The 26,477-nt window shown below is 42.0% G+C and overlaps 1 pseudogene; it reads right to left on the reverse strand.

Annotated features, from left to right (window-relative positions):
- Positions 1-26,477, reverse strand: part of LOC135211960 (uncharacterized) — a 122,681-nt pseudogene that overhangs the window by 11,569 nt on the left and 84,635 nt on the right.

The raw sequence follows: 26,477 nt of genomic DNA on the forward strand, positions 1-26,477 counted from the left end.
TATTCAATCATTTACATTCATTTTGCAACAAATTGGAAGTCTCTAGCACAATATTTTGATTTATGGTGAATTTTTGAAAAAACTTTTTCGTAAGGTCTGCGCTGGTAACTCTGGCCAAAAATCTCAGAAATCAGAAAAAAAATTCTTTTCAGTCACAAACGGTCGTAATTTTTGCACCATTTTATATTAGCCGTCAAATAAAGTTTTATATATGAAAATGTGCACAGTTTCATGTAAAATACAAAAAAAAAAAAAAAAAAAAAAAACATGGTTGTAGCTGTTATCAGTTTTGAAATATTTTCTTATATATCATGATAAGGGCCAAAACTTCAACCTTTGGTCAACTTTGACTCGACCGAAATGGTCGAAAAACGCAATTGTAAGCTAAAACTCTTACATTCTGGTAATATTCAATCATTTACCTTCATTTTGGCAACAAATTGGAAGTCTCTAGCACAATATTTAGATTTATGGTGAATTTTTTTTTTTTTACTTTTTCCTTACGTCCGTAGCGCGTAAGCTTGGCTGAAAATCTCAGAATTCCTTTAGTCACCTTGTCGGTTAATTTTCCGCCTCGCCATTTTCTATTAGGTGTTACATAAATGTTTATGCATGAAAATGTGCACAATTTCATGTAAAATACAACAAAAAATAACTCATGGTTGTAGCTTTTATCAGTTTTTGAAAATTTTCATATAAATCACGATGTGCATTTCAACCTACGGTCAACTTTGACTCTATCAAATGGTCGAAAAATGCAATTGTAAGGTAAAACTCTTACATTCTAGTAACATTCAATCATTTACCTTCATTTTGCAACAAATGGAAAGTCTCTAGCACAATATTTCAATTAATGGTGAATTTTTTAAAAAAACTTTTTCTTACCTCTGTGCGTGTAAACTCGGCTGAAATCTCAGAAATTTCTTTAGTCACATTGTCATAATTTTCGCACCGTTTTTATATTAGCGTTACATAAAGTTATTATCATGAAAATGTGCGCACTTTCATGTTAGAATACAACAAAAAATAACTCATGGTTGTAGCTTTTATCAGTTTTAAAACAATTTATATAGATCATGATGAATCAAAAAAAATTTGACGTTCGGTCAACTTTAACTCAACCGAAATGGTCGAAAACCGCTATTGTAAGCTACAACACTTACAGTCTAGTAATATTCAATCAATTACCTTCATTTTGCGAACAAACGGAAAGTGTCTAGCACAATATTTCGATTTATGGTGAATTTTTGAAAAAACTTTTTTTACGTCCGCGCGCGTTACGAATTCATGCATCATTTTGTGATAATATTTTCACTGTGTTGCTTTTGATCATCTTACAATTTGTTATATACTAAAATCATTGCAATTTATTGTACAATACAACGGGGAAAAAAAACTCATTAGCTTTAATTTAACCGTTTTGCTCACAGCGCGATTTGTATACAATTATATATGAACATTTTTTTTTTGTGCTGTCATATATTTCAATATCTATATATGACAATGATATTTTTTTTCATTTCTGATGGTTGCATACTAAACTTCAGGCAATGACAAAAAAAGGAGCCAAAAAATGAACTCTTTAATCTTGAAAACTAAGCATGCTGGATTTAAAAAAAAAAAAAAAAAAAAATCCGCTTCGGCGCTAACTTCCGAACGCCGCTGGCATACAGCACACACTTTTGTAAATACAGGCTCAGCGTTTAAGGTTAATGAATATGCATCTTTTCCATGGATCTTTTAAAAAGTTATACAGGCAGTCCTGGGTTATGACGGGTTCGGCTTACAACGTTCCGAGGTTAAGGCGCTTTTCAATTATATTTATCAGAAATTATTTCTAGGGTTACGACGCCTACAACGCTGATCTGGCAGAAGAAATATGACACCAAAAATGCAAAATTTTGAAGGGTTTTTTTAATGAAAAATGCAATAAGAAATGCAATCTACATAGTTTTGAAAGCACTCAAGACATTAAAAATAAGGTTTTCTCAGGATTTTTGATGATGTTCCAGCTGCCTGTACTTTACTTCACTGCATCCAATAATATTACATGCATTTGCATATTACTATTGTTGTATTATAAAATACAAAAACAGCAATCAATGTTTTGGTTTGGAAAACAGCTGTGGGCGATTGCGAGGTAAGTTTATTTTGCTGTACTGAAGTCAAATCAAAGCGATTTTCTTGCTTCTAGTTAGCGCAAATGAATCTCAAGATACTCTATTAAAAATGGACAAGGTAATTTTACATTATACAAAGTGTTTTCAAGTCAAAATATCACTTGAATTCGTATCATTGTGAATGAAATTTAGTTATTTTTTCGTTAGTAGATGACCCTGAGGGCATGTTTCTTGTGTAAAAAATCAACAGATTGCGTTTGATATTTTCACTTGATTTCATCAGAATCAAGGTTTACATACATATATTGTATCGGAGAGAACACAGTAAAATGTGTTCTTTCATCCCAAATGGTTTTGATTAAAACACATTTCTCTCAAATTGTTTATGGTCGAGTTTGATGGTGCTATACCAAAGTTTCCATGTTGTCGATGCTCAATAATAGATGCTAGCAGATGAACATTCTTTCCTCAGCTTCAGCTACAACTAGCAGCTTAAATTTAGCAGAATATGTCCTTGCCGATCTTTTCTCCATAGAGAATAAGGATATAGTTATGTAAAATATATCAGTCTTATTCTTTTTAACGTCATTTGTAACATAACTACGGTAATTTTTTACTATCGTACGATGGTTGAAATGTAAGCAACCACTATAGTTATCGGATTCGGTTCATAGCATATCAGCTGTTTCTGGCTGTATGCATTTACACAACAAGTATAACATTACTGACAATACTTTTAGCTTTCTTTTTACTCTTTTTAATTAAACTAGAACATGAGATATATAAAGAGATGGAGGAAAAGGGAGTTAGCCTAACTAGAAAATGGGATAGATAAACAGGAGGAAAAGAGGTTAGCCTATTGTAATTTGGTCTCACAAATTGAACTCGCATATTACATGAGATACATGATCAAATCATTGTTTTAAGGTGAAAATTTGGGGGTCGCATGATATGTGAGATCGTGTGATCGTGTGTTACACAAGTATGCACGGTATTCTCATATTATTGTATTATAAAATACTACAGTAAATTTAAGCCAGTATTCCACGGAGCGGCCAATGTTTTGGAAATCAGCTGATGGCAAATGCGAATTTGTTTCGCCATTTTTAACCCATTCTGAGCAAATTTTCTTGCTTCTAGTTAGCATAAACAAATATCTAGATATTTGACTTATATGAGACAGGGTTATTTTTCCTTATACAATGTGTTTTTAGGTGTAAATATGACTTGAATATGTCTCGTGATTGTGAACTAATTTTTTTTCGTTAACAGATTACGTCGGCGGCATGTTTATTGAGTAAAACTACAAGATTCTGTTCGCAGTTTTCCTTTATATCAGCGTAATATGAGCTTTACGTTATTTATCTTTTAACGGCGTGAAACCAACTATAAAATGTTGTTCTTTCAAGCACAGTAGTGATTGAAAATTGATGTTTTATCTCAATTTTATCTACGGTTGTGTTTGATGGTATACGTTTACTGGAGTTTTATCCTTGTTGCCGATGCACAATTATGGTCATTAACAGACTGAACAGTTTTCTCAGCTTCAGCTACAACTAGGTTTAAATTTAACAGCATATTTCCCTACTGATCTTTGATCTATTGCGATTAAGTTGGCAGCATGTTTTATTGAGTAAAACATACGTGATTCCGTTTGCATTTTCCTTTATATCATCGTAATACGAACTTTACGTTATTTATCTTTTATCGGCATAAAACCAACAATAAAGTGAGTTCTATCGAGCACAACACAGTATAGTTTTGATTAAAATTTTATTCTCAATTTATCTACGGTTGTGTTTGATGGCATATACGTTTACTGGAGTTTTATCCTTGTTGCTGATGCACGATAATGGTCATTAGCAGCTTGAACAGCTTTCTCAGCTTCAGCTACAACTAGGTTTAAATTTAACAGTATACAGTGGTCCCCCGTATTTCGTGAGGGATGCGTACCAGACACCCACGTGAAATAGTTTAGAACCCCGCGAATAGTTGGAACCCCTATAAAAACACTAAAATGTTTTGGTCATGATACAATAAAGTTTGTTCATACTTACCTGGCAGATATATATATAGCTGTATTCTCCGAAGTCCGACAGAATTTTCAAAACTCCCGGCACACGCAGTGGGCGGCCAGGTGGTTAGTACCCATTCCCGCCACTGGGAGGCGGAGGATATCAGAACCATTCCCATTTTCTATTCAGATTTTTCATACCACTGTCCCCTGAGGGGAGGTGGGTGGGTACTTAATTATATATATCTTCCAGGTAAGTATGAACAAACTTTATTGTATCATGACAATAACATTTTGTTCATGAAACTTACCTGTCAGATATATATATAGCTGAATCCCACCATTGGAGGTGGGAAGGGACAGAATAGAAGGATTTTAGGAAACAAATAACATGCAGATGATTGACATCTTGGTTCCTTACCTGTTAGCATAGCTGACTTCATGATTACTGTCACCCAAGTCTGCTTCTGCTTTACTAGAGTCTCCAGCAAGGTAGTGACCTGTGTAGCTGGTGAGTTCTAGATGATCTGTCAACGGGAGCGTGACCACAATGCGACTAGACCATATTGACCATACTGTGAGGGCAACGAAGCTAAAAACCACCACCTGACCTAACCTATCGAAGTTAGTCCCATAACTTCTAGGCTAAAGAAAGGGAAGGGAAAGCGCCTCAAGCGACCAACCTTCACCGTAAACCAACACCATAAAATCAAAAGCACACCTATCCCTTTCTATAGGATAGGATTCGTGCTGCTTCCTGCCGCCCCAATAACATTTCTGCGGATATGTATGGTCCTAGTGACTCGCAGTTCTCATAGATTCCGTCTTCACATCCCGCAGGTAATGTGAAGCGAACACAGAGTGCTTCGCCAAAAAGTAGCACTTAGGATTATCGCTGAGTGCCATATTCTTTGAAACGCCATTGAGGTTGCGACAGCTCTCACCTCATGGGCTTTTACTTTCAAAAGTTTCAGATCACCATCTGGACAGGACGCATGGGCCTCCCTGATGGTGTTTCGTAAAAAGAATGCCAGTGCATTTTTTGACATTGGAAAGTCGGGTCTCTTAACAGAACACCACAGATTTTCTGAAGGACCCCGACAGTCTTTAGTTTTCTCCAAATAAAACTTGAGAGCCCTGACAGGGCACAGGACTCTCTCTGGCTCTCGTCCGATGATCTCTGCTAACCCCTTGATTTCAAAGGTCTTCGGCCAGGGGCTAGATGGGTTTTTGTTCTTCGCTAAGAAGGCAGGGCTCAGGGAGCACACTGCATTGTGTCCCCTGAAGCCCACATGTCTACTTATTGCTTGAATTTCACTAACCCTCTTCGCTGTGGCAAGAGCGGTTAGGAAAATCGCCTTTCTTGTAACGTCTTTCAACGAGGCAGCATGCAGAGGTTCAAATGGACTCGACATTAGGAACTTCAGAACTACGTCAAGGTTCCATGATGGGACCTTCGGTTGCGGTACTTTCGATGTTTCAAAGGACCTCAAAAGATCGTGAAGGTCTTTATCATTTGTCAGGTCTAACCCTCTGTGACGGAAGACAGCTGACAACATACTTTTATATCCTTTGATCGTGGGCACCGCAAGTCTGTCCACATTTCCCAGATGTAGGAGAAAATCAGCGATTTGACTCACAGAGGTCGTGGAGGAGGAAATACCTTTCTTCCTACACCACTTCCTGAAGACAGCCCACTTAGATTGATAAACCGCTCGAGAGGAAGCTCTTCTAGCGTTGGCAATAGCTTCTGCCACTGGTCTTGAAAAACCTCACGCTCTGGCCAACTTTTTGATAGTCTGAACGCAGTCAGACTCAGAGCGGAGAGGTTTCCGAGGTACCTCTCGAAGTGGGGCTGTACTGACGAAGATCGGCTCTCTCTGGAAGGGTTCTCGGGAAGTCTACTAGAAGAGACATGACCTCCGAGAACCAGTCGCTTGAAGGCCAATACGGGGCAATTAGTGTCATTCTCGCTCCTGGAGACACCGCAATCTTCCTGATTACCTCTCCTAACAGTTTGAACGGGGGAAAGGCGTAGACGTCCATCCCCGTCCAATCCCATAGGATGGCATCTATTGCTATCGCTTCCGGGTCAAGAACCAGCGAGCAATAAATAGGAAGCCTCTTCGTTCTTGAGGTTGCGAAGAGGTCCACTAGCGGGCGTCCCATAGCTTCTATAGCTCTTGGCAGACCTCTAGATGGAGAGTCCCATTCCGTGCAGCAGTTGATGTTGGCGGCTTAGGCTTAGAAGATCCGCCTGGACATTTTGCACTCCCGAAACGAACCTCGTTAGGATTACTATGTTCCGAGCTTTTGCCCATAGGAGGATGTCTCTTGCTATCTCGAACAGGGACCGAGTGTGTGTCCCCCCCTGTTTTTTTATATATGCGAGAGCTGTGGTGTTGTCCGAGTTGATCTGGACAACTCACTCGGCCCACCACTCGTTCCTCGAAGAATTGGAGAGCTAACCGAATAGCTTCCCAACTCTTTTAGGTTTTATGTGCCAGGACCTCTGTTCCCCTCTCCAGAAGCCTGACACTTCCTCCTTGCCCAGTGTTGCTCCCCAGCCCGCATGAGAACACTAGGTCGGGGCTCAAAAGGCTGAGGGACAGTCCTTCTGATAGTTTGTCTGGATCTTGCCACCACTTCAGATGATCCTTGACCGATTGGGAAATTATCAATGTCGTGTCTAGATCTTTCTTGTCCTTCCAGTTTCTGCTAGAAAAAACTGGAGGCGGCCTGAGGTGCAACCTCCCCCAGGGAACAAACTTCTCCACGAGGGAAATGGTTTCCCACAGCAGACTCATCCATTCCTATTCGCCGAGCATGTTTCCTTCCCTACCAAGAAGGCTGACACTTTTTCTAAGCATTTTCTGCTGACGTTCCTTTGATGGAAAAGCTTGAAAAGCCAACTGAATCCATCTGAATCCCCAGATACACGATGGACTGCGTGGGGATCAGATGGGACTTCTCGTAATTGACTATTAGGCCCAGGGCCTTCGTCAGCTGTAACGTCGTTTGAAGGTCCTCCAGGCACCTTGACTCCGAAGACGATCTAATTAGCCAGTCGTCCAGGTAAAGCGAGACTCTTATTTTTGATAGGTGAAACCATTTCGCTACATTCCGCATGAGGAGAGTGAATATCATCGGCGCCGTACTTAGTCCAAAGCATAGAGCCCTGAACTGGAAGACCTGTCCCTCATTTTCAAGACGAATCTCAGGAATTTTCTTGATTGAGGATGAATCGGGACGTGAAATATGCATCTTGGAGATCCAATGACACCATCCAGTCTCCTGGTCTCAAAGACCCCTAGTACAGACTGGGGACGTTTCCATCCTGAACTTTTCTTTTCTCACGAAAAGGTTGGTCAGCCCTGCTGACGTCTAGGACAGGCCTCCATCCCCCAGACTGCTTCGGAACCAGGAATAACCTGTTGTAGAAGCCTGGGGAATCTAACGTTAGGACTCTTCTTCTACGGCTCTCTTATCTCAACATTTGGTCTAAAAGGTCGAGCATATCTGTTGCTTCTCCGGCTGGTATGAGGGCGACAGGTCTATAGGCTTCGTGCTCAATGGAGGAGCAGAGAGGAAAGGGATCTTGTATCCTCTCTCGATTATATCGAGGGACCAGGTGTCCGACCCTATCATTCTCCACGCATGAGCAAAAGATGCGAGTCTCGCTCCGACAGGTGCCTGAAGGGCAGAAATGTCAATTTTTTCCCTTGTTCTTTGAGGAGACCTTGCCTCTAGAGAGCCCCCTTCCTCGAGGAAAAGCTCTCGAGGAAGGCGCTCCACGAAAGGGCTTAAACTTCTTCTTGGGGGCTTGCACGGCTGAAGTAGAAGCCTGGGCTGTAGGACGTCTGGAAGACTGTGTCAAGAGGTCCTGCGTTGCCTTTTCCTGCAGGTTAACCGACAAGATCTTTTATCATGGACTGCGGGAAAAGATGTGTAGAAAAAAGGGGCGAACAACAATTCTGCCTTCTGCGCAGGAGACACTGATTTCGCCACAAACTGCAGTACAGAGCTCTCTTCTTTAGCAGTCCAGTAGCGAAATGGCATGCCAATTTCATCAGAGCCATCCCTTACTGCTCTATCCATACAAGCCAACACGCTGGACAGTTCTTCCAAAGAAATAGAGTCTACAGTCCAGGGGCCCCAAGCACCAATCCAAGAAGTTAAATACTTCTAAGGTCTTGAAGATACCTTTCAGATGGTGATCCATTTCCAACATGGTCCAGGAAACCTTTGCTGATGATAGGTACGACCTCCTCAGAGCGTCAACCAAGTTAGCGAAATCGCCTTGAGATGAAGACGGCGCTTTCAATCCCGCTTCTTCTCCGTTTCGTACCAGATTCCCGCTCTCCCGCTTAGTCTCGATGGAGGAAGAGCAAAGGAAGTGTTGCCTTTCGCAAACACTTCCTTGAGTCCATCCAATCTTGGATTCTCTTAAATGCTCTATTCGCAGAGAGCGAGGTGGCCATTTTAACGAAGCCAGGAACTTTCCTGGTTTTCAATGAGGCCAACTGTGAAGGCGGAGAGCAAGGAACCGGTGCCTGAAACTTATCCGGGAAACAAGTTTTTTTTCAGAAGGTGCGTTAACGTCTTATAATCCGAGGTGGATGACGTTGTTGGCTCTTCATCGTCCGCAGGACACGAATCACTAGACGATTCTCTTTCTCTAGCAGCAGTGTCCTTCAAAGATCGCGATGTTATTAATCCTTGAGGCCCTGTTCGCAAGAGGGTGCCTCTGTCTGAAGTAGGGTTAGAAGTACCAATAATCCGTTTCTGTTTCCCTGCTTTAAGATCTTGGAAATTAACATCCTGCGGAACACCATGACGCTTCGGACTTAAATATTCTTCCGGAAGGCGTCCTCCCGAGCGCCCTGGAGAGTGTCCCGAGCGTCCTGCGAAGCGTCTTCCCGAGTGTCCTGGCGAGCGCTTCGATGAGCAGGACGTCAAATGTCATTTGACACTTCCTAAAAAGCGTCCTCATTAACGTCACGCAAAACATGACGTCGAGCTTCTTTAACATCATCTTCAATAACAACAAAGTGTGCAGGCCGTCGAGCGTGTCGTGTGTATTCAGAGGCGTCCTTATGAGGCTCCTGATCTTGGCGAGCCTCGCTCTCTTGACGTGCACGAGAGAAAAACTTTGAACAATGATCGTCAGTCGGAGATTTTCTGGACGTTCAGACCTCTTGACAAAGACGCCGGCCGCCTGTGTGACAACTCATGTCTTTGCCATACTCGTCTCTCCTAGACGCTCTCTCATAAGGAACGCTTTCACGTTCTCGAATGGGACGGCTGCTAGAAGGTGACGAAGAGGCCGAAGAACGAGGAGAAAGAGCCAGGGAATGCCTGGTTCTCTTGACAGGCAGCCACCAGTCCTTCCTCTGCCGACAGGGTTCTGTCTCTCTCTTCGCAAAATAGGACGCCAACTGTTTCTGCATATCATCAGAATCTCCCTTGACGGAGAAAATTCTTGATCAGGAGAAGGACTAATCCTGTGAGAGGAAGACGGGCGAGGGGATGCCCTCTCCTTCGTCTCAGGAGCAAATTTAGAGCGACTTGGACGCTCAAAAGCGTCCTCCTCCGATGAAGTCTTGGTCCTTTTCTGTGGTGGGAAGGCTTCAAAATATTCAGGTGACGAATGAAAAGGTTGATAAGAAGGACGTGAAGCGTCCTCTTCTCTAAAACCTCTCTTAAGAGGGCGACAAGGACGCCGGCCGACTGTGCGACATCTTGCGCCCTTGCCGCTCTCCCGCTCTCCCCGCGAGAGGCTCTCCGAGAGCTCCAGCCCCAGTGAGGGGAGGACGCCTCGGAGGATGAGAAACATTCTTTAAGGACTCGTGCCCGTGCACGATCCTTGGCAGTCTGGGACGCATCCACAGATTCTGCCGAAGGGACGTCAGACCGGTTTTTAGTTCCCGTAACCCTCCTTCGGCTTTCGACTTGCCCACTCCCTAAGTCCTGGGAGTCCGACAGAGGCATTATGGGACCGATCTGACGCCCCCTCCACAACACTAGATGCACCAACACTTTCAGTGCACTTCAACACAATTGATTGTAGCGCAAGCACTTTTGACTCCAGGGCACGAATCGACTCCATGATCGTAGAGAGCACATTTCCTTCTGTAGACACCTCCTGATTGCACGAAGACAACACTACAAGGGTTAGGTTCAATTAAATCTACAGGGGGGTTCGATGGAGATACAATATTACCCTGACTTCTATTCACAAAAGCACTCCTGGAGGAAGACCTCCTGATTCTATCGCGCTCAAGCTTTTTTACATAAGAATCATACGCCTTCCACTCAAGATCTGTCAATTCCTCACACTCGATGCATCTATCGTTCAACAAACATACATGACCTCGACATTTCGTGCACACAGAGTGAGGGTCTACCGAAGCTTTCGGTAGCCTCACCTTACATTCTTGCACACCACACACCCTGAAACTAGTAGAACTAGATCCAGACATCGTATTTAAAGAAAAGTCAAAGCCAAAATCCAAATCAAACCCCTATCACGTATGCCAAGCCAACAATCCAGTCCAAAAAACCAAAGGTCAATCAGGATACTCAAGGCAAAAAGAAGTTTTCAAAATCCTAGGCGGAGGTAATGGAAACAGGTGTTTACACTACCGGCGACAGAGAAAAATCTGAACAGAAAATGGGAATGGTTCCTGATATCCGCCTCCCAGCGGCAGGAATGGGTACTAACCACCTGGCCGCCCACTGCGTGTGCCGGGAGTTTTGAAATTCTGTCGGACTTCGGAGAATACAGCTATATATATATCTGACAGGTAAGTTTCATGAACAAAACAGCCTATTTTGTTAGTTAAAACTCAAGAAAAACCCACTACAAATTTGTATACTTGGTTTTTTTAATAGTTTTGGTTTTTTTAATAGTTTTATCACAAAAAGTGCATTTTATAATGAAATTGATGAAAAAAACCAGGAATTTGTGGATATTTCTCATAGAAAAATACAGCGAATGTGCGAATTTTCCGCAAATAATGCGGTTTATAACACAATGTAAAACGATTAAAGCAACACAGAGAAAATATCACAAAATGATGCATGAACTCGTAACACGCGGACATAAAATTTTTTTTTTTTCAAAAATTCACCATAAATCGAAATATTGTTCTGGACTTCCAATTTGTTTCAAAATGGAGATAATGATTGAATGTTACTAAACTGTAAGAGTTTTTATTTCGCACAATTGCAGTTTTTTACCATTTCGGACGAGTTAAAGTTGACCAAATGTCGAATTTTTATATATATTTTTTTTTATATGCAAATATTTCAAAAATGAGAAAAGCTACAACCTTCTATTATTTTTTGTTGCATTCTACATAAAATTGCGCACATTTTCATATATAAAACTCTATGAAACGCCTATATAAAATGGAGCAAATATTACAAGAATGCGACATACACATTTCGGAGATTGCGGCGGAGAATCCGCGCGCGGGAGGGTAAGGAAAGTATTTTTTTTTAAAAATTCACCATAAATCTAAAATTGTGCTAGAGACTTCAAATTTGTTTCAAATGAAGATAAATGACTGAATATTACTAGACTGTAAGAGTTTTAGCTTACAGTTGCGTTTTCCGACCATTTCGGTAGAGTCAAAGTTGACCGAACGTGGGTTTTTTTTCTATTTATTGTGATTTATATGCAAATATTTCAAAAAATGAGAAAGCTCAACCTTCAATTATTTTTTGTTGTATTCTCCATGAAATTGCGCACATTTTCATATATGAAACTTTATGTAACGGGCTAATTTAAAATGGTGCACACATTACGACAACTCGGACGAAAAAATTTATGATTTTTTTTATTTTTTCGGAAGAGTTTACCACGCGGACGTAAGGAAGTTTTTTTTTTTTTTTTTTTCCATAAATTCACCATAAATCAAAATATTGTGCTACAGACTTCCAATTTGTTGCAAAATGCAAGGTAAATGACTGATTATACTAGAATATAAAGAGTTTTAGCTACAATTGCGTTTTTCGACCATTTCGGTAGAATCAAAGTTGACCGAAGGTTGAAATTTTGGCACTTGTTATTTATATTGAACATATTCAAAACTGATAAAAGTTACAACCACGGGCTGTTTTTGGTTATATTTTGCATGAAATTGCGCACATTTCCATATATAAAACTTTATGTAATGGCTAATTTAAAATGGTGCAAACATTACGCGATCGCACAAAAAAATTTATGATTTTTTCGGAAGAGTTACCGCGCAGACATAAGGAAAAAAGTTTTTTTCATAAATTCACCCATAAATCAAATATTGTGCTAGAGACTTCCAATTTGTTGCAAAATGAAGGTAAATGATTGAATATTACTAGAATATAAGGAGTTTTAGCTTACAATTGCATTTTTCAACCATTTCGTTAGAGTCAAAGTTGACGAAGGTTGAAATTTTGGCACTTATCGTTATATGAAAATATTTCAAAACGGATAAAAGCTACAATCATGAGTATTATTTGGTTGCATTCTACATGAAATTGCGCACATTTTCATATACACTGCTCCATGTAACGGCTAATTTAAAATGGTGGCAAAAATTATGTCAAAGTGACAAAATAATTTCTGAGATGTGTCACTGATACTTTTTTAGCGCGATAAGAAAGAAATTCGCGCTTGCGCGCCGTGAAACGATTGGTAAAACAAAACCAACGCCTTGATCCGTGAGCTTCCCCAGCATCCCCCAAGGCGCGTGATTCAAAAGTTTTCGCCTGGTAGGCCTATTAAGTAATTTTTTCCTGCAAAATTTAAAAAAACTTTATATCGACGTACCATACGTCCAATCGGCACCCGACAGACAATTTATGTCGACGTTTAATACGTCCAATCGGCGTTAAAGGGTTAATCTATAGCGAATAGTTATTACATTAAGATATCTCGGTCCTATTCTACATAACATCACTTGTAACAACTACAGTAATATTGTACGATGATTGAAATACAAGCCAAACAGATGTTGTTATCCAATTTGGTTGCACTTGAGAAAAAAAAAGTTTCTTCTCATTCGGTTGTTTATGTTCAGTACACGTTTACCATACTTTCATCATTCTCTTTTGCTGTTTTTGAACTTATGTAACTAGTAGATGGGATAAAGTTAGGCTATTTTGTAATTTTGGTCTCTCATAAAATCGATTATTGTAAAGATGAAATTATCGTAACTTGAAAACTACAGCTACCTGTTTAGCACCCCTGGTTATAAAACCTTGATAATCTTTACATACTCTAGACACCCAAAGGATTAAAGCTAGGCTTTTTTTTTACTTTACAGTATTTATAATACTATAATGTACTGTACAGTACTACTGTACAGTAAATTCTATAGTACTATACTACATAAATATAAATTTTACTTATTGACTGGTGTAGGGCGCTGTCAACTGGTCTAGTATTCCGAAAGGTTTGCGGTGGCCATAAACTTTAAAATCACTTGGCATCTAAAATTGCTCAGTATCGGCAGCTAAGAACGGAACCCTGCCGCTAACAGAGGGCCCCCTGTATTCTTTTTTGAGATCTCCATTGCAATAAGGATGAACAAAAATGATCTTATTTTACTCATGAAAGCCACCAGAGAATCGGCAGGGTTTAACAACTTGACAATTTTAACAGATAAACTATGGTAAAGTACATTAGCAATCAGCTGTTTCTCAATTTGATTGTTTATGTCATACGTTTACAATAATCGCTTCATCCAGAATTATAAAAACTAGAATTTTTTTACTGAAGGAGTATCATTAGTATTAGTCGATGAAATGAAAAGAAAGAAAAGGAGAGAGAGAGAGAGAGAGAGAGAGAGAGAGAGAGAGAGAGAGAGAGAGAGAGAGAGAGAGAGAGAGAGAGAGAGAGATTGCCTCGGTTAGGTTGTTACACTGATAGATATCCACTTGCATAAGTCGAAAATAATAGTTGTATTTGAGAATAATGATAATTTTAAGAAAACTTGTTTTACTGTAATCATTTTGCAAGTATTATTGTATTACAACATATGAACTGAGGTATGATGCATCATTTGCATTCTAGTTTTGTTTATGTTGCATTCTAGTTTAGCTTACACTAGTTTTGTTTACACTGCATTCTAGTTTTGTTTACAGTCTTAAAATAATCAGCTGATCGCACTTTACCGATATCACTGCCTTTAGTTGCCGAATGGAACTAACTTCAGAGATACACTCCTTTTGTAAATTATCAAAGGTGGTTTTAACAAAGCAGATTCTATATCATGTTTTTCATACTGACATTGCCTAAAAGATGAAACATTGTTTTGTTTCGTCGCTATTCTCAAACAACCACTACTATAAAAATACAATAATGAACGATAATTATCGTATACAATTATCGTTCGTAAAAGTGAATTGTTCTAAACATTACTTACAGCTTTGTGTGCTGCCTCATGTGATGTTCACTGCATTTTTGTTATAAAAGCATGGGGAACATGAAAATTGAGTGTCATAAAATAATTTAAAAAATACTATAGTTGGTACAAGATATCGACGATGAAGCCGAAGTCGACTCTCCAGAAGCAGACTGGAATTCCTATGATGGTGGCAAATGTGATCAATCTTGTGATATGTTTGAGAGACTTTTAGTGAAAAATTAATATTGTTAATATAAATGTTATTATTACCATAATTACACAACCACTGAAGTTTCTAAAAGGTTACTGAAAGATAAAAGTTGCTGTTAGAGCACCCGTAACTCGATGTTTACATTTTCTCAGCTGGATCACCATAGATAAGTTTGTTTCATTGATATAGAATTATTCCTCAAATAGGCTACTTGTTATGAAGATATGCGAATAATATATAAGGTAAAAATGGTTTTATTACCTTTACTATCAGTTTATTTCATAATGTGAATCTTCAGGTTAGGGTATACCACCGAGGCCGAGGCTAGCTTACTGATACACTCTTAAGAACTCAAAGTTTGATTTTTAAAATTGTAGTATAAGACGACCCCCAATTTTTAGGGATGAATTTTAGGATTTAAAGTGTCTTACATATGGAAATATACGGTAAGTACTTATACTAAGTTAAATTGTGAACAAAAAGGACTTAATTGGACTTGAGCAAAAGGGGGGTATGGAACCATATTGGGCAATTTATTGGGGGTCTGGAGTCATCAAGTTAAGAACCCCTGTGATCTAGCAGAACCACCAAAACCAGAAAAAATAAAATACAAGAGTGAGTGATCAAGAATTCTAGAAAAACAGCATCTGTCCCCACAAGGGATGCATGGCAATGAGCTCGTCAAGTCCAATGCAGATTGTATTTATATTTTCCCTTAGAGCAATACAATGTAAAATGAGGCAGCATATAAATCCCTATTTTGCAAGAGGCAAGAGTGATATCAGAAGATTAACAAACAAGAAAAAAAATTAGCATAATCAAAGTAGGCTTAAATAATTAAGAAAAATTCAAGAATGTAGCTCATGTAAAAGAATGGGTTTGTTAGTAAATAAGAATTTTTCATTAACATTCCATATTTCACCCCCAACGATGAAAACAAGTTTATCATTTGTACAACAAACAATCCTACATAAGTGCTATATGGAGCTACATGAACTTTATAAGTTATGAAATATTTTCAAGTAATTATAAACTGCTCTGCTGATTATGTTAACTCAACCCTACACCAAGGACTATATAAAACTTACCAATTTCTTTAGTAACTGCTTATTCTAATTTCACACTCACCTCCACATACTGATTATAATTAGGTTTTGATTGTAATATGTTCTTTTGCACGCTTGTCAGTGTCTTCATACATTCGTCATCTATCTTCGTCTCTCCAGATTTGGCTTCACGAAATTCCCTACAAACAAGAAATTAAAGAATAGTCCTATTTTATAATGCTACTACACAAAATAGAATTCAATCAACAAATCCAATTACTAAAATCAACTGCTAACATACTAAAGCAAAATTTGCATTCTGCAAATTAAAATAATCAAAATACTGAGTTGACAATTACCTGTAATCACAAAAGCAGTAACTTAGCATTATTCTACAGAAATATCAATCTTCCATGACAACTGCTGGTTTTTTAGTGTATGCATATTTCTACTAAAACAGGTTTGTAATACAGTGGCTGTTCCAAAGAATGGCATATCTGCAGACTGCAGTAACTATAGAACAATTTCCATTCTCCATGTGCTCTTCCAAGTTGCTAAAGTTGCTGAAAACTCATTTGTAAGCCACTATATAAGAATGTTGAATCTAAAAAATTGTATCTCATAGTCAACATGCATACAGGAGGCAGTTAGGTAACTGTGATGCTCATAAGACGTCATGTGCCATTTGCACAAGAACCTTAATAAGGGTTTTGACTGCAGAGTAATTCAAACAGATCTTAGCGCTGCTTTATATTCAGTAAATTACAAGGCCCTTATTTATAAACTTCAGAAACCTGGAGTGGATAGATGTTTTAGGATAACTTCAGATTTCCTTACAGGTAGGCAGCAGCAAGTGCTGTGTTGATAGGATCTTTAGCAAACCTAGACCTATTGTGTCTGGAGTTCCACAGATACCACTGTTATTTTTAGTATATACACGAGATATGGTTGTTAGCCTGGAAAACATGATTGTCAAGTATGCAATGATGCAACAACACTTGCAGGTTTAGTAAGGTCTCCATTTATGAGAGATGAAACTGCCCTCAGCCTCATGAGACTCTACTGAATTATTCTGAAGTTTTAACTATTCTAGGTGCAATTTTTTACTCACATCTTACTTTTGTGAAATATCTAACGAAGTTTCAGCAAATGATGGACAAAAGTTAGGTATTGTTCGTAAGGCCTCATATACAGTGGACCCTCCCTGCTATATCGTGGTTCTGCATTCTTGACTTCAGTTAGTCACTGTTCTTTTTTTTCTTTTTTAGTGGAACATAAATCCAAATAAATTGTGGAAAAATTAATTCATGAATTTTTTTCCATACAGCAATACCCACTAATTAATGTATTTTCATGTTATTTTTTGTGACTAAATACATTTTATGATAAAAAAAGATTTATCAATTTTCTCATATTAATATTTCTGGCTCAGCTCGTGTCGGCCTATGAAAGTATCCTTAATATCATTCTTTCTAGGTAAAATTAGCCTAAAAATTAACCAGAGAAAAACAAAATTAAGAAAATGTCAGTAAAACTGACTCGCTCACTCTTAAAAAGAAGTGTCGGTATGATATAGGGGCGAGTGTGGAACACTACCACGAGACAAACACCAATTAGAACTTCCCTATCAGAATCCCCCCAAGAGAGAGCTGATACCAAGCGGGTCGATGCAGCCTCTACTACTACTACTAGAGGACGTCCACGGACAGCAGCGCCCCTAGCGGTCATCCTTAATTTTTAGCGCCAGCGACAAGTCGCCATTTTCTTGTGCTCGTGCTTTTCTGCGAATTATCCGCATCTGTATCATGGAACGCTCTGCAATCGCCACGGCTAAGTTAAGTAACTCATAAGTAACATTTTACTGTATTTTTATCTTTCCGGGTACCAGTATTTTCCTTTTTATAGGTTCATATACGGTTCCTCGGTTGTCTCGTGGCGGCCATGCCGCCTCGTAAGAATTCCCGGTCCTCCATACTGGGACTTCTTATGCTTATGGCTTACTTTTTCACATTCATTGTTTACATCGAGTTTTAGCTAGTTCAGCCCTCTTACCATTCTCTTAGCTTGGTATTTAGGGCTATTTTATTATTCTCGGACCCATCATCCCGGCTCTTGCTCTAAACTCGGCTATCGCTGGCTCCGAGTAGGCTTCTGTTTCTCGGAACAGTCTGCCTCCTCCTGGGCTTCTTTCTCTTTACTAAAGTGTCTCTTCCCCCTTTTCGATGTATGTTATTATTAGGGTGTTAGGCTAGCCTAGGTGCTTGTTCCACATGTGGTACAGCTTGGTTCACGTGGCCCTACCACGGTTGTGTTGCTCGCGGCCTAGGCCACTTGCGGTCACGTGTCCTTTAGCACCTTACCCTGCCCCTTCCCTCCCTCTCTGATGTAGGGAGGAGCTGGGGACCCCTTGGTTGTCATAACAACCTCATCGCCTTCTCTCACACTCTCAGGAGGGGTGACCGGGGGGTTCCGCCAGCAGGGGGTATAGGGCGACCACTATGAGGTACCGGTCTCCATACGGGTAGTTGTGAGGCGGGGAGGAGTAGGCCATCCCTCCCCCCTTTCCTCGCTCCCGCCGTGTTTCGCCGGACCTCCCTCCCCCCCCCTCCCCATTGCTCAGGGGCACCTCCCTTTACGATACGAAAGGAGCCTTCCGTCGCAGCCGGGGCCCCTTTGGTTATAGGATATTGGCTCCGCTAGCGGGCAGGGTGGGCGCTATGGATGGTCGATTGCTTGCCTACTATATCCTTATATCTCTCCCCCGCTACCGGAAGGGAGCTTACCCTTACCTACGCACTCTTCTAGTAGACGGGTGGAGAGAAGTTGTTTTAATGTTGTTTTAATTTTGTTATTTTAAGGATATATACCCTATTATAAAATATTTTACAATGAATTGTGTGTTATTATATTCATTTTATCAACCATCCCCGCCATTGTCCGTCGTGGTTTCCATTACCACCACTCCTAGTTGGTTGATTCTTGTGTCTCCGCCATTGGCGGAGCCATAGCCTATCTTCCAACCTGGTTACCACACGTATTTTAGTCGGGGCTCTGGTTTTATCTAACTTTATCGCTCCGGCACCAGCGGAGCATATGTTAGGCTGTAAGTGTTTACTCTGTACTCATGTACTTTTTCACTTACAGGCTACCAACTGCCAGGTCCCGGCCTGTAATGCGACGCTATATGACCCCTGTGGACATGACGAGTGCAGGTCTCACGCCCCGTGTGCCACTTCGTACAATGAGACGATCGTCTGGCACCCCGAGGCCTGCGCTATATGCTACGACCTGGTCGCTCAGCTGGGAGATGGGGTATGTCCATTATAAGGTTACTTATGATTTTACTAACAACTTCTAGTTCGTAAGTTTGTTAACCCTGTCCGCAATTGGTAGCTAATCCCGCCTTTCTTTCAGGCTAGCGGTGTGAGGGAAGTCGCCCTCGCCACCCTGAAAGCGTGGGTGGGCGGCTTTGGGAAAAACGCCGCCAAGGGCCAGCCCTACATATTAGATAGGAAGTTGGCCATCCAGATCTTCCCTGCGGGCAAGTCGACGGGCTACGTCGACCCCTTGTCCGCCGCCCCAGTGATAGCCTCCATCCAGCAAGAACTCCAGCAATCGTTTGGGGTCGTAGCCTCCCAGGAGTCAGTTCCGGACGTCGCTGCCCTGGACCTGAACCTCGAGCCGATGGCGGTAGTAAGTGAGGATTTGTTGGTTGAGGTAGGTTTGTCGGGCGCCCAAGGTCTTTCCTTGGGCGCTCCTGGATCTTCTCCTGTCCCTTCTTCTTCCGCCTCTTTCCAAGGCTTTCCGGGATCCGAGATCCCTAGCCGCACTCCCGCTCTCTCTGTACCTCCTAAGGAGAAAGAGAGAACCGAAGACCTTGTCTAAGACGACTTCTAGGAAGTCGTCTTCGTCTTCTTCGGCCAGGAAGTCATCGACTTCATACGCCGATGCGGTGAAGGCTAAGCCGAGCTCTTCCCAGTCGAAGAGCTCCAGAAGCAAGGCTTCGAAGGAGAAGGCTCGCGCTACCACCGAGTCGCTGCCTTCTCCCGCCTCCGCTGCCCCCTCTCCGGCTATGCCGGCAGGGGTGGCAAGCACCAGCTCCTGCGTTCCCTCTTCTGTCTCACCAGGAATGATGGAACAGGTAGGAGTGATGGTAGGTTCCCAAATTTCGGCATGGGGAACACGTTTTGAGCAGATGTTCGCGCAATTGTCGAGCAGTCTGTCTCAAACTGGACAGACTGTCCAGGAACTCTCTAATAGGATGAGAGAGAATGAGGATCGGGTAGCTGGGCTATCTCAGGCTCCTCCCCCAGTCTCCCCTGCATCTAGCACGGGGATTCTCCAACTTCCGCCTTACGACTCCTTGCCAGCTTTCTCTATGGAGAATCCATGGAGAGTAGCGGCCTACGCTCCTTTTAAGGACGGGATGATTTCGATCCCGGAGTTTGGTACTCGAAGGATTGAGGACTTCGAGTTCTATCCTCCGGGTCTGTCGCAGCCTTTCATCGGGTATGCTAGGCTGACGCCAACGGCTCTTACGAGAGAGGACAAGATCTCGAAGGAGTCAGTCCTCTACAGTAGAGATCACGCCCAACGAGAATGGGTTCACTGCCTTGAGGACTGGGAGTGTACTAACACTAGACTCCAGGCCTACAAGAGTCCCTTCACTATTTTCGCAACGGAAGAGGAGGTCTCTCTTCCGTTCGCCACGAAATTGGTGGAGAAGGCTCTTCAGGCAGTCCTCAAGGATGAGCCCATTCCACAGTTGAGAGAGTCGGAGTCTACTTCTCCACTCTTCCCCGCCTTCGGAGAGTTATGGGAAAACCTGCCAGCTACATTCACGCTGGGTAAACTCAAGCCGGACTGCGCCATGGACCAGTTCGGTGAGAAATTACCTAGGCTGCCGGATTCCCTAATCCAGGCAGAGTTCGATGCGCGAACTAGGTTTGGCAGGTCCCTTAACTCTCTTATTGTTACGGAAATGGCTGCACTTTCATACGCTAACGAACCGCTGTTCAAGATTCTGGCGAAATCACAGTTTCAGACGGTTTCTGTCAGACGCTTTTGACTTCTTCCAAGCCAGGAGAACTGCCGGAAGCATGTCCTTCAAGAGTGCACTATCAGGCACGAGCCTAATAGACTCTTGGCTGCGAGCATGTGGGGAGCGGATCTCTTCCCAGAGTCCGCAGTGAACGAAGTCCACCACGAAGCTGCTAGACTCAACCAGAGCCTTAGAGCTAGGTGGGGTATTTCCTCTAAGAGGAAACAGGAATCCGTTCCCACTGCTGGCAAGAAACCAAAGAAGGCTGGTAAGAGGTTCCAGCCATATAAAAAACTTCAGCATCAGCAGCAGTTTGTGCAGGCAGTCCCAGTTACCCAACAGGGACAACCTGCCACATCTAAACAGACCCAGCCTTTCCTCCTGGTGCCCCAGCAATCGCAACCTTCTACTTCCTACGCTATCTCGCCTGCCTTTAACCCTGCTTATGAGGCTCAAGGCTACTCTCAACCGAGGGGTAGGGCGAGAGGTTACTTTCGTCATCGTGGCGCAGGAAGGGGCACAAGGAGTAAGCAGTTCAGAGGAGGGCGTGGTGGCCAACCCGCCCATCAGCAATGAGGCTCCCCAGGTAGGAGGGAGGCTGTTCCTCTTCCGCCACAGGTGGGGGTTCAGCAATTGGGCACAGAGCATAGTGTCCAAAGGATTAGGCTGGAGTTGGATCAAGGATCCTCCTCCAATCAAATCATTTCATCAGGTACCGTCAAAGGAATTGATAGATTACGCGGAAGAACTCCTTCAGAAAGGAGCTATTGCGAGAGTCAAACATCTAAAATTTCAAGGGCGCTTATTCAGCGTGCCAAAGAAAGGCTCAACAAAAGAAGGGTAATCTTAGACTTGTCAAAGCTAAACTCTTTCATTCGCTGCGACAAGTTCAAGATGCTTACCCTCTCTCAAGTAAGGACCCTACTTCCGCGTGGAGCCGTCACATGCTCCATCGATCTTACAGACGCATACTATCAATATCCCTATAGCCAGGCACTTCCGCCCATTCCTAGGATTCAGACTAGGAAATCAGACATTCTCATTCAAAGTGATGCCCTTCGGTCTGAATGTAGCCCCCAGGGTATTCACAAAGATAGCAGAAGTGGTTGTACAACAATTGAGAGCTCAGGGAATCATGGTAGCGGCATACCTCGACGATTGGTTGATCTGGGCACCAACAGTCGAGGAATGTCTCGAAGCTACCAAAAAGGTAGTTCACTTTCTGGAACATGCTGGGGATTCCAGGATAAACAAAACGAAATCCAGACTTACCCCGGAATCTCATTTTCAGTGGCTAGGAATCCAATGGGATTTGTCTTCCCACAATCTATCAATTCCAGTGGCCAAACGGAAGGAAATAGCAAAATCTGTCAGGCAATTCCTCAAATGCAAACAGACATCAAGAAGAAACCAGGAGAGAATCCTAGGGTCTCTTCAGTTTGCTTCGGTAACAGATATCCTTCTGAAAGCAAGGCTGAAAGATATAAATCGAATTTGGCGGTCAAGAGCAAACTCCAAATATCGAGACAAGTTGTCAGTAATTCCTCAGATCCTCCGCAACCAACTACGGCCTTGGTCAAAAGTAAAGAACTTAGCCAAGAAGGTACCCCTTCAATATCCCCTCCCAGTGTTAACCATTCACACGGATGCTTCCCTGTCCGGGTGGGGGGGATACTCTCAGTTCAAACAGGTTCAGGGGACTTGGTCAGTTCAATTTCGCCAGCTCCACATAAACGTGTTGGAAGCAATGGCAGTATTTCTTACTCTGAAGAGACTGCTTCCCCCGAAGAAGTCTCATCTAAGGCTAGTTTTGGACAGTGCAGTAGTAGTTCACTGCATCAACAGAGGAGGGTCCAAATCCAAGCATGTGAACCATGTCATGATAGCCATCTTTGCATAGCAAACAAACACAAATGGCATCTGTCTGCCACTCACCTGGCAGGAGTAAGAAATGTGATAGCAGACGCCCTGTCCCGTCAGTTTCCTCTGGAATCAGAGTGGTCTCTGACGTCGGGTCATTCCAGTGGGTAAGCCGGAGAGTCCCAGGTCTCCAAGTGGATCTCTTCGCCTCACAAGCGAACCACAAGCTCCCTTGCTATGTGGCCCCCAACCTGGACCCTCTGGCTTATGCCACGGACGCCCTGTCGTTGGATTGGAATCAGTGGAGGAGAATTTATGTTTTTCCTCCAGTGAATCTGCTCTTGAAGGTCCTGGACAAACTAAGGTCCTTCAAAGGGATAGTAGCTCTGATTGCACCGGATTGGCCCAAGAGCAACTGGTATCCTCTTCTTTTGGAATTGGGTCTCCGACCTCAACGGATCCCCAATCCCAAACTGTCACAATCAGTACAAATGAGGACTGTGTTCGCTTCCTCAAGAACTCTCCAGACCCTAACTTTATGGACTTCATGAAGTTTGCGGCTAATAAAGATGCTGACATTGATCCACAGAACATTCTCTTCCTAGAATCAGATAAGAGAGAGTCAACCATTAGACAATATGACTCAGCTGTTAAAAAATTAGCATCTTTCCTGAGAGAATCGAACTCCACAACCATGACAGTTAATTTGGCTATATCCTTTTTCAGATCCTTGTTTTGAAAAAGGCTTAGCAGCTAGCACGATTACACTCACAAATCGGCTTTGAAGAAAATTTTTCAAGTAGGTTTTCAGATAGATTTGACTGAATCTTATTTCACATCTATCCCTAAAGCCTGTGCTAGACTTAGACCTTCTCAGAGGCCTACTACAGTTTCATGGAGTTCTTAAATGATGTCCTCAAACTAGCTACAGATACTGACAACTCATCTTGTACGTTCATCATGCTCCTGAGGAAGACATTATTCTTACTAAGCCTAGCCTCAGGAGCTAGAATTTCAGAACTGTCGGCTCTATCCAGGGATGCGGGTCTGTGGAGTTCCTCCCATCAGGAGAAGTTCTACTTGCCCCGGATCGTAGCTTTTTAGCCAAAAATGAAGATCCTCTTGCAAGGTGGGCCCCTTGGAAGGTTATCCCACTTCCACAGGATCCTTCTCTCTGCCCAGTATCAACTCTTAGAGCCTTTCTTTCTCGTACTTCTTCTAGATCCTCAGGTGCTCTCTTTATGAGAGAAAAAGGTGGTACTTTATCAGTTAAAGGCATTAGACAGCAAATCCTTTACTTCATTAAACAAGCCAACCCTGAGTCATTCCCAAAAGCACATGATATCAGGGGAGTAGCCACCTCAATTAATTATTTCCAACATATGAACTTTGAGGATCTTAAGAAGTATACTGGATGGAAATCCCCGACAGTCTTTAAACGGCATTATTTAAAGTCCTGGAATCTTTAAAGTTTTCAGCAGTAGCAGCGGGAAACATAGTTTCCCCTGATACTGTAGTAGTTGTAGTATTGATCCAGGTCTCCTTTCTACCTACTTCAACCAACATGCCTCAACCTATCGTCAGGCTACTCAACATCATAGCCTTAGCCGTTGTATCATATAGTGGATTGTCCCTTATTTTTTTTTTTTTTTGCTAGGGACAACCACCCTTGTACTGATATGTACTTCAGTGTTCCTACCCCTTATTTTTATGCTAGGGTTAGGACACAATATGTTTGTATATTCACCAATTGGGTTTGTGATAAGCTTCAGTCACAATGTGTTTGTATATATTTGAATTAATTGTATTAATGATGGATTTGAGTGTACCTATCCTTATGTTTTTATGCTAGGGTAGGTACACATATATGTAATAATAATTTGTATTAATTAATATTCCTAAATTAAGTAAATCCCAAACTTTCCTTATTTTACATGCATATCTGTAATTTTTAATTATCTACCATTTTTTAAGTACTTTAAGTTTACTACATTCTGTTATTTATTATTGTTAATAAGTTAGTTTAAGTGCTTATTTTTGTATGCTGTATTTGATTTACTTATATTATATCCATCATTTTAAACTGTTTTCATTATTTCCTTTTCCATCTTGTCTGTTTCTCTGGTACTCTTTCATAGGCCGACACGAGCTGAGCCCCAGAAAAGGATTTTGACGAAGGAAAAATCTATTTCTGGGTGATTGGCTCGTGTCGCCCTATGAAACCCACCCCTTTTTTTATGGTTGTTTTCGTTTTCCCCCCCTTGCAGGACAAGATGTAATTATGTTTTAATTAAGGATGACCGCTAGGGGCGCTGCTGTCCGTGACTTCCTCTAGTAGTAGTAAGTAGAGGCTGCATCGCCCGTGGTATCAGCTCTCTCTTGGGGGGATTCTGATAGGGAAGTTCTAATTGGTGTTTGTCTCGTGGTAGTGTTCCACACTCGCCCCTTATATCATACCGACACTTCTTTTTAAGAGTGAGCGAGTCAGTTTTACTGACATTTTCTTAATTTTGTTTTTCTCTGGTAATTTTAGGCTAATTTTACCTAGAAAGAATGATATTAAGGATACTTTCATAGGGCGACACGAGCCAATCACCCGCCAAATAGATTTTCCGTCCTTCGTCAAAATCCCTTTAATATAAACACAGCAAAATATCAATAGAATGTATTTTTTTCTTCAACGGTAAAATCCCTCAATATTGCAAAATAACAATTTGTCGGAAATTGTATTTTTCCTAACTATACAAACCTGAGGTCCTTAACAATAGGAAGGTACTTAGCAGCAGCTGAACCGGTCGTAAGCTTCAAACAAGAGGGTTCGGTAGTTAACTACTTGTCCGGCAGTTAGCAGTTGGCAGTCAGCTCGACTGCGAGGAGAGGAGTCACTTTGCTTTAGGCCCAGGAAATGCAGAGTGAAGGGTGGCATGAGGTGGGACTATATGTAAAGGACCTCAGGTTTGTATAGTTAGAAAGAATACAATTTCCGACAAAAATTGTTATTTGTTCCGATACGTATACAAACCCTCGGTCCTTTAACAATAGGAAGACTCACTTCTTGGTGGGTGGAATCTGAGTCTTATGAACACTGGTGTTCGTCCTACTTTGGATTCCCTCCCTGGTCGTAAGAGCAGAGGGAGGGATCCTAGCCTCTGCCCAGCTGATCAGGGTGTGCACCACAGGATCAGTGGTCAGACTTCTGGACCAGATTTATAAAAGGGAGGCAAGCGTACCTCTTATAAATAGCAAAAGGCAAGAACTAGTTCCTACTTCAAGAGCCAAAGTAAAGTTATGGGTTTGTCTCTTGTTGGCTTCCACTCGGCCCCCTTGTTGGGGAGTGGAGGATAAACACTCCTATCTCTACTGAAAGGAATAGAATGGAGCTCGGTTGTGTAGCTTACCTGCATCGGCCTCCTGTTGCATCCGTAGTGACAACCGCAGCCCTCTGCCCACAGGTAGAGGAGATGAACGAAGGAGGAAGAGAAGCCAGTCACACTCTTTCACTCGTCCATTCATGCAGTCACACAAGGATGTGATGCTGCTGTCCGCTCGGGTGCTGGGTAGACTACACAACTTGTTGAGCAGCCACCACGGGTCCCAAGGAAAAAAGGGTCCAAGGACCTGTGGGTGATATCCCGAAGGTAGAATGAAGTGAAGGTGGTCTGTTGGCCCAAACCCTGCCTTCTAGTACCTGCGACAGGGAGAAGTTCTTGCGAAACGCAAGGGTTGGACCAATACCTCTGAGTTCATGGGCTCTCGGACGAAAGGTACGGGTGTTGTCACTACCAGCTGTC

The sequence above is a fragment of the Macrobrachium nipponense genome, chromosome 40, assembly GCF_015104395.2.
Source record: "Macrobrachium nipponense isolate FS-2020 chromosome 40, ASM1510439v2, whole genome shotgun sequence".
In the NCBI taxonomy this organism is placed as follows: Eukaryota; Metazoa; Arthropoda; class Malacostraca; order Decapoda; family Palaemonidae; genus Macrobrachium; species Macrobrachium nipponense.